Source organism: Herpailurus yagouaroundi, unplaced genomic scaffold, assembly GCF_014898765.1.
Source record: "Herpailurus yagouaroundi ecotype Mexico unplaced genomic scaffold, PumYag 205, whole genome shotgun sequence".
Taxonomy (NCBI): Eukaryota; Metazoa; Chordata; class Mammalia; order Carnivora; family Felidae; genus Herpailurus; species Herpailurus yagouaroundi.
This window is the reverse complement of record NW_024412436.1, coordinates 7,845,632-7,853,516: the sequence shown is the minus strand read 5'-3', so window position 1 is coordinate 7,853,516 and position 7,885 is coordinate 7,845,632. Positions and strand designations below refer to the sequence as shown.

The 7,885-nt window shown below is 37.3% G+C and overlaps 1 non-coding gene across 1 annotated transcript; it reads right to left on the bottom strand.

Annotated features, from left to right (window-relative positions):
• Nucleotides 1–6,703: 6,703 nt before the first annotated feature.
• On the bottom strand, nucleotides 6,704–6,893 carry LOC121015211 (U2 spliceosomal RNA). Its single transcript, XR_005783700.1, has one exon. It is a non-coding gene; the product is annotated as a U2 spliceosomal RNA (small nuclear RNA).
• Nucleotides 6,894–7,885: the final 992 nt, after the last annotated feature.

Below are 7,885 nucleotides of genomic sequence, written 5' to 3'. Positions count from 1 at the left end.
GACAGAAGCCCAACTTAAATTAGCTCTTGTAAAAAGGGAACGTATTCCCTCTGTTTTGAGTTGAATTGTGTCTCCCTCAAAAAAGATATGTTGAAGCTCTAACCCCCATTACCTCAGAATGTGACCTTATTTGGAGATAGGATTATTACGGAGGTAATTGAGTTATCATGAGGTCATTAGGGTGGGACAGAATCCAATGTGACATGTCTTCATGGAAAGGGGAATTTGGATACAGAGATGTGCACAGAGGGAAGACAATGTAAGAGACACAGGGAAAGGTTTACCATCTACAAACCCAGGAGAGAGACCTGGAACACGGCCCTCCCTCACAGCCCTCAGAAGGAACCAACCTGCCAACACTTTGATCTTGGACTTCTAGCCTCCAGACCTGTGAGTTAATGCATTTCTTCTATTGTTTAAGCCACTTGATCCGTGTACTTTTTTATAGCAGCCCTAGCAAGGCAATACACCCTCTTATAGCTGAAAAGTGCAGGAGTAGCTTAAGGATTTAGGTAGGGGTGGATCATCAACTATCGAGGCTTGGTTCAAGAATTGTGTCAGTCATGGTGAGTCCACCTCATTCCACTGTGAGTCTGTCTCCATTAGGCATAGACTTAGGTTTTCTGCATCAAAATTCCTGTAAGCAGTGTGGAATCTATAAATAGTTTTGACATTTCTGGCATTTCTGGGTTTGCATAACCCAGATACAGTACCCCGTTCTCCATACCATTTTATCTTTATACACCTGTCTTCAGTAGCTCTTCAAATGATATAATTACTTTTTCTGAAACTTTGAATTTTCAGTTATATCTGTAACTGATACTGGTGAAATGTGGCTAGTAGCTTTCTAGAAATTATCAGAACTCCCTAGAAATCCCTTTTGAGTTTCAAACTGTAATGATACAAAGAACCTTATGTTTGAAAAGGACACTGACTTTATCCATCAAAATTTCTCAGGTTGAGTGACCTTTTGATAGTGAACCTGAGTGGACTGCAGACCATTTATTGCCTCTGTTTTACTCTGCACATCACATCTCCTCTAAATGATCTGGCTGTGGCAGTGGGAATCCTAATGCACCACAAGTCCTGCTCATCCCTTTTTTTTACACTGTATATTTTGTAAAGATCTGGCTCCTAAAAAGTAGCAACTGCAGAAATGCTCCTGGCAATCACTTTGTCATCCTTGGGTAGTATTTCTGCTTAGACCAGATGTCACGGCCTTCTTCCTCAGATTATCTGTTCATGACAAGTCAAGATGTCCTTGTGCTTCTTAAATTATTTTGTATTTTCTAATTATAATAGAAACATATATTTTTGTATTATATATTTTGTAGTGACCTTAGGTAAATACAGAAATGTATGGAGAAGAAAACAAAAGTTCCCAGGAAGACTATAAGATTCAGAGAGAACTGTTAACATTTAATGTATTTTCTGGCACTGTATATATGTATATACGTATATAATCTCATGTTTTTCTCATACATTATTATCTCATGAGCATTTTACTGTGCAGTAATAATTTTGAACGCATCGTATTATATATTTCTTCCTTATAAATGAATCATAATAATTTAACTCTTTACCTATTGTTGCATAGTTAGCTTGTTTTTATCTTTTCTTATAAATGGTGGACATAATTATATCTTTATCCTCTTATCCCATGACCTCCTTGGAATCAATTCCTTGAAGAGGAATTGCAGAACTTGATTATCTTTATCCTTAATGTCCTTGATGTGTACAGACTGCCTTTCCACAAACGATTAGCAATTTAAACCACCAACTCATTATGAGTGCTTCTCCTCTTCCAATGTTCCCCCAGTGATATAGGACATTCTCATTAAGAAACATTTTGACTGTGGGCTAGCTGAAAGATGTTACCACACCCTTCCTTTACTTCTTTGGTTACTAAGAAGTTGAGCATTGTTTCTTGTATGGTTTTTCCTTATTTGCATTTATTTTCTATGTTCATTCATTGTGTCCTCTGCTTATTATTATTTTTTTTTACTAGTTTTCAAGTTTTCTTTTTTCTTTCTATTCTTTCTCTTTTAATATTGGACCTCAGAGAAAGAGTTGAGTTAGTGATATTCCTCTTTTCATGGACATTGCTCCCTTTCATCCTGATTCCTGATTCCCATCTTACTACTGCCTCTCCCCACACCCCATGTAAGCTTCCTAGTATACGCATTCATGTGTGTTGTAAAATAGATACTATTATAAGCGTATATTTTAGATTGATATAAATGAAATGGTATTGCATATTACATTTACGTCTGCTTCTCAGTTTCACTTACAGCAATTTTAAAGATCATCTATGTTGCTCGGTGTGTATCTGGTACTTCTACCTGCTGCAAAGCACTACATGGTGGGTGAATATGTGCATATTCAACAGGAGTGGAATTGCTAGGTTATACCTAATGTGACTATTGAGCCAGTGCTCTTTAGAAGGCTAGTCCAGTCTAAATTCCCACCAGCTGTGCATGAAAATTCCTAAATCCCTACATTCTTCCCATACTTACTGGTCACTCTAACAGATGAGAGTAATAAGGTATTATTTTACTTTGCTTTTCTTTGATTGCTAATGAATTTGAGCATCTCGATTTGGGTTTTCTCTTGTGTATATTGCCTAATCATAGAACTTCTGCAGTTTTTAAAATATTTTCTGATGTATTTGTTTTTTTTTCTTTTTTGTAGATTTCCAAGTCTCTTGTATGTTTTGCTCTACTTGTACATCATATTTGTCAGAAGTGTTTCATCCAGTTCATTTTACTTTTAATTTTGTCATGCTATTTTATACATGTCTATTTTAAATTAGTAGGTAGTCACTTCTACTAATGGTATTATGTGATTTTGTCCAATGCATTTATGACATTTGACAAAGTGAATTATGTTTTCTTTTGCACTAGCAACCTATCTGTTTTACTGCTTTCCCCAAATACAGTCTTCACAATACGCCAGCCAGTTGTTCCAAAAAGTGTGTTATCACTTTTGATCCACTAGGGGCCAACACTTCCCTGAAAGAAACTGATGTGCCTTCCTAAAACTCATCCTTTCCTCTCTGAAAGGGAGGAAGGTAGCTAAAAATAAGTAATTTCCATTTAAATTAAATGACTGGAAACTATGTGAAAAGATCTAAATAAAATGAAAAGGCTACCGAATTACATCAAAAGAATTCCAAGGTTTTTTTTAGTGAAAAAAATAAAAGCAAAAAATACAAGTAAAGCAGTTAAATGTTTAAAAAATTAACTAAAAACCTTTTAGTTTTAAAGGTTTTTTTTAATGTTTATTTTTGAGAGGGGGAGAGAACGAGTGGGGGAGGGGCAAAGGGAGAGAGACAGAGAGAGAGAATACCAAGCAGGCTTTGAGCTGCTAGCAGAGTCTGATGTAGAGCTTGAACTTATGAACCGTGAGATCATGACCTGAGCTGAAACCAAGAGTTGGATGCTTAACCGACTGAGCACCCCAGGTGCCCCAAGAAAGTTTTAGTTTTTAAAAAAATTTTTTTTTCCCAACGTTTATTTATTTTTGGGACAGAGAGAGACAGAGCATGAATGAGGGAGGGGCAGAGAGAGAGGGAGACACAGAATCGGAAACAGGCTCCAGGCTCTGAGCCATCAGCCCAGAGCCCGACGCGGGGCTCGAACTCACGGACCGCGAGATGGTGACCTGGCTGAAGTCGGACGCTCAACCGACTGCACCACCCAGGCACCCCGAAAGTTTTAGTTTTAAAATAAAAATAAAAATGGTTCAACCTCTATTCAAAATCTACATAAAACATTAGTAATAAGAGATAGGTAATGAGAAACAGCAGTAATGACTTTTTCTACTTTTCTACCCTTCTTTGCTCTGAAAAGGCAGGGAGCTCTCCTGGCTTCATATTTTGTAGCTTCTACACAAACAACCAAGTCAAAAGCTGTTCTCAAGCTAAAAAAAAAAAAAAAAAAAAAAAAAAAATCGGTGTTTTAATTCCAATGAGGCAATCTGTACAAAAGGTCCATGCTGACCTTAAAGCAATCCTTGAAAAATGCTTCCTCTCTGAGTCCCATTAAAATTCTTAAAATCATGCTTATGACACAAAAGTAGACAACTCCACCGAGGAAGGAAAGGAGGAAGAGAAAGAGGGGAATGAAGAAGGCAGAAGAGAAAGGATAATCAATTACCAAGGCTGCAATTCTTTTATCTAGGAAGATACAAAAAGACAGCTGAAGACAGTTCTTTACACATAGAGAGCTGCTTCTGTTTAGTCCTGGAAGAAAGGATCAAGATCCAATCATGGCCCACATGGAAAACAACATGAAAATAAAGTGCTATTATTCTTTCAAATATTAAAAAAATTTTTTTAATGTTTATTCATTTTTGAGAGACAGACAGAGCATGAGGAGGAGAGGGAGACCCAGAATCTGAAGCAGGACCCAGGCTCCAAGCTGTCAGCACAGAGCCCGGCATGGGGCTCAAACTCACAAATTGAGAGATCATGACCTGAGCTGAAGTCGGTTGCTTAACCGACTGAGCCACCTGGGCACCCCTAAAATTTTTTTTAATGTTTATTTTTGAGACACACACACACACACAGAGCATACAAGTGGAGGAGGGGCAGACAGAGAGTGAGACACAGAATCTGAAGCAGGCTTCAGGCCCTGAGCTGTCAGCACAGAGCCCGACACGTGGCTCGAACCTGTGAACCATGAGATCATGACCTGTGCCGAAGTCGGACTCTCAACCGACTGAGACACCCAGGTACCCCTAAGGCACTATTATTATACAAAGATGCATATGTCAGGTTGGAACTTGGTTTCTGGGGTGTCCCTTCCTAAGGGCGGCAGCTATCTCATATCAAATATCACAGCCCATGCTGTAAGAAGCAATTTGCATGTGAATTCAATCAAAATGGCAGTCCATGATCTAAGAAGCGATTTGTATGTGAATTCAAACAAATGCATGAAAGTTTTATATTTGTATGTAAGACAAGGTAAAATTTTAATGATCAACTAAAACACGTCTTAAACATGACAATTTACATTATAAAACACTTTCGAATTAATGTCTATTCTGTTTACTTTCAGTTTAGTACTTCCAAAAGCAGGATGTACAACTGTAAGAACACATTTACAAGTACTAAGAAAGCCACGAATTAGTTCATAAAGTTTATTTTTTTAACTCTTAATTGATAAGGGTCATTTTGTATGTGTAACTAATAAGCAGAAATTTATTTTCTCTGAAAGCACACCATCCTTCTGTCTCCACCCCCACCCTCTGGTCTCCCAGTTTCACTCTCCAGAGGTGGAAAAAACTATCGTTTTATTGCCAGTTTCTTCCTATCTGATTCATGTGAATTTTCTTTCTTTCCTTTTTTTTTTTTGCAGAAATGGTAGTATGGTTATAGGGATTGTTCCATACCTTGCTTTATTTTTTTTTCAAGTTTATCTACTTTGAAAGAGAGAGTGTGAGTGGGGGAGGGGTAGAGAGAGAGAGAGTCTCAAGCAGGCTCCACACTGTCAGCCTGGAGACTGATGAGGGGCTTGAACCCATAAACCTTGAGATCATGACCTGAGCCGAAAGTAAGAGTCAGATGCTTAATCTAGTGAGCCAGACTGTTCTTGTTATTTGCAAGCCTTTTCGTCAACAGCAGGCCACTAGCAGTTATGTTTTGGGGAAGTCAACAATTATACATGGATTTTCAACTGCATGAGTTGTTGGCACCCCTAAGCTCTGTGTTGTTTAAGGGCCAACTGTAGTTTGGCTTTCATTTCAGGTCAGTTAGAACAGAATGAGGTATGTCTTATTCTTTTTAGTGGTTACAAAGTATTCCATTGGTTGAACATACCAGAGTTGATTTCTCTAGTCTCCCATTGAAACACATATAGGTTGTTTTCAGGCACTGACTATCACCACAATAATTAAGTGATTTTCTGTGTACCTGTATTTCTTTTGTGAGAATATAATTTAGGAATAGAAACTTGGAAGAGGAATTGATGGATCAGAAGTTATGAGCATATTGTGTGTGAATAGTGCTGAAATTGTCCTTCAGAGGGATGTAGCAATTTATATTAACACCACACTCTCTCCAAGATTGCTTTTTGTCAATTTTTTTTGGTCTTTTCCAATCAATATATTGGGTGAAAAAAAGACTCTTATTGTGATTTTAACTTTCATTTCTCCTAATATGGGTAAAACTTCAACATCTTCCTATATTACTTAAAAACTTTTTTAATGTTTATTTATATTTGTGTGTGTGAGAGAGAGAGTGCGCGCGCACACGTGGCTGGGGGAGGGGCAGAGAGAGAGGGAGATACAGAATCTGAAGCAGGTTCCAGGCTGTGAGCTGTCAGCACAGAGCCTTATGCAGGGCTTGAACTCACGATCCATGAGACCGTGACAGGAGCCAAAGTTGGACACTCAACTGACTGAGCCACCCAGGCACCCCTCACATCTTCCTATTTTAAAACCATTTGTATTTTTGGTGAATTGATTATGTTTTTTGCCCATTTTCCCATTTTTCCATATAGTTGTAAGGCATTTTTTTAACAATTTGTAGATATTTGTGAATATGGAAATTAGCCCTTTGTTTTTATATGTTGAAAATAATTTCCCTGAGTTTATTAGCATAAATTTAACATTTTTATGTAGCAAAACTATCGTTTTTTTTCTTATATGGCTTTTGTGTGTTTTATCAGTCTTTATTTTGTTTTATTTTTTTATTCCCCTGAGGGGGTACACCATTACTGGAGGTACTGCAATTCCAGATTGATGCGTGGAGTGGACAGAACAAGCTCCTATTCCATTTCCTGGTCCAAAAATCCGTTTGATATACTGCCCTTGGAGAGAGGACATACCAGAGATTAAACTGATAAGAACAAATAGTATGCTTGATCTTAGCTAAAAGGCTGAGAAGCCACATCATGTCAGGTTTTAAAAGGTCCCCAAGTCTGAGACTGCTTTTAAAATTCTTCCATATTTCCTTCCAGTATTTTCATTATCTCATTTTTCCCTTTAGTATACTTAATCGGCTAAAATTTGTTTTGATGTAATCCAGAGTATTTTTTTCCTAGATGCTTGGCTCCCCAAAACTCTCTGACTAATTTATTGACAATTCATCTTTACCATTGATTTGAAGTGTTCATGTCTCAAAACTGTCCCCATAAGTATCTGTATGTTTCTTGACTCTTATGTTGATTGATCTGTATATTTCTGTATGTACATGTAGTAGACTATTTGATTACTATTTCATTTTAATAGGTTTCAAAATCAAGACAAGAATGCCCACTGCCATCACCTGTATTCAACATCATACTGAAAGTCCAAGCCAGAGCAATAAGGCAAGAAAAGAAAAGGCATTCAAATAGGAAAGGAAGAAGTAAAATTGTCTCTATTTTCAGAAGACATGATCTTATACATGGAAAATACTAAAGATTCCACACACACACACACACACACACACACACACACACACAGAAAAAAAAACTTTTAGTACTAATAAACAAATTCAGCAAAGTTACAGAACACAAATCAACATAGAAGTCAGTTGCATTTATGCACACCAACAATAAGCTATCCCAAAAGGAAATTACAAATACAATCCCATTTACAATAGGATCAAAAAGAATAACATACTTAGGAATAAACTTAACCAAGGAGGTGAGTGACTTATACACTAGGAAGTATAAAACACTGATGAAAAACCCAAATGAATAAACAAACAAAAAGCAGAACCAAACCTACAAATACAGAGAACAAACTGATGGTTGCTAAAGGGGAGGAGGGATTGGCAAAATGGGCGAAGGAGAGTGGGAGATAAAGGCTTCCACTTATGGAAGGAATAAGTCATGGGAATAAAAGGCACAGCATAAGTGCCTTCTATACTTAATGATACTGTAATAGTGATGTATTG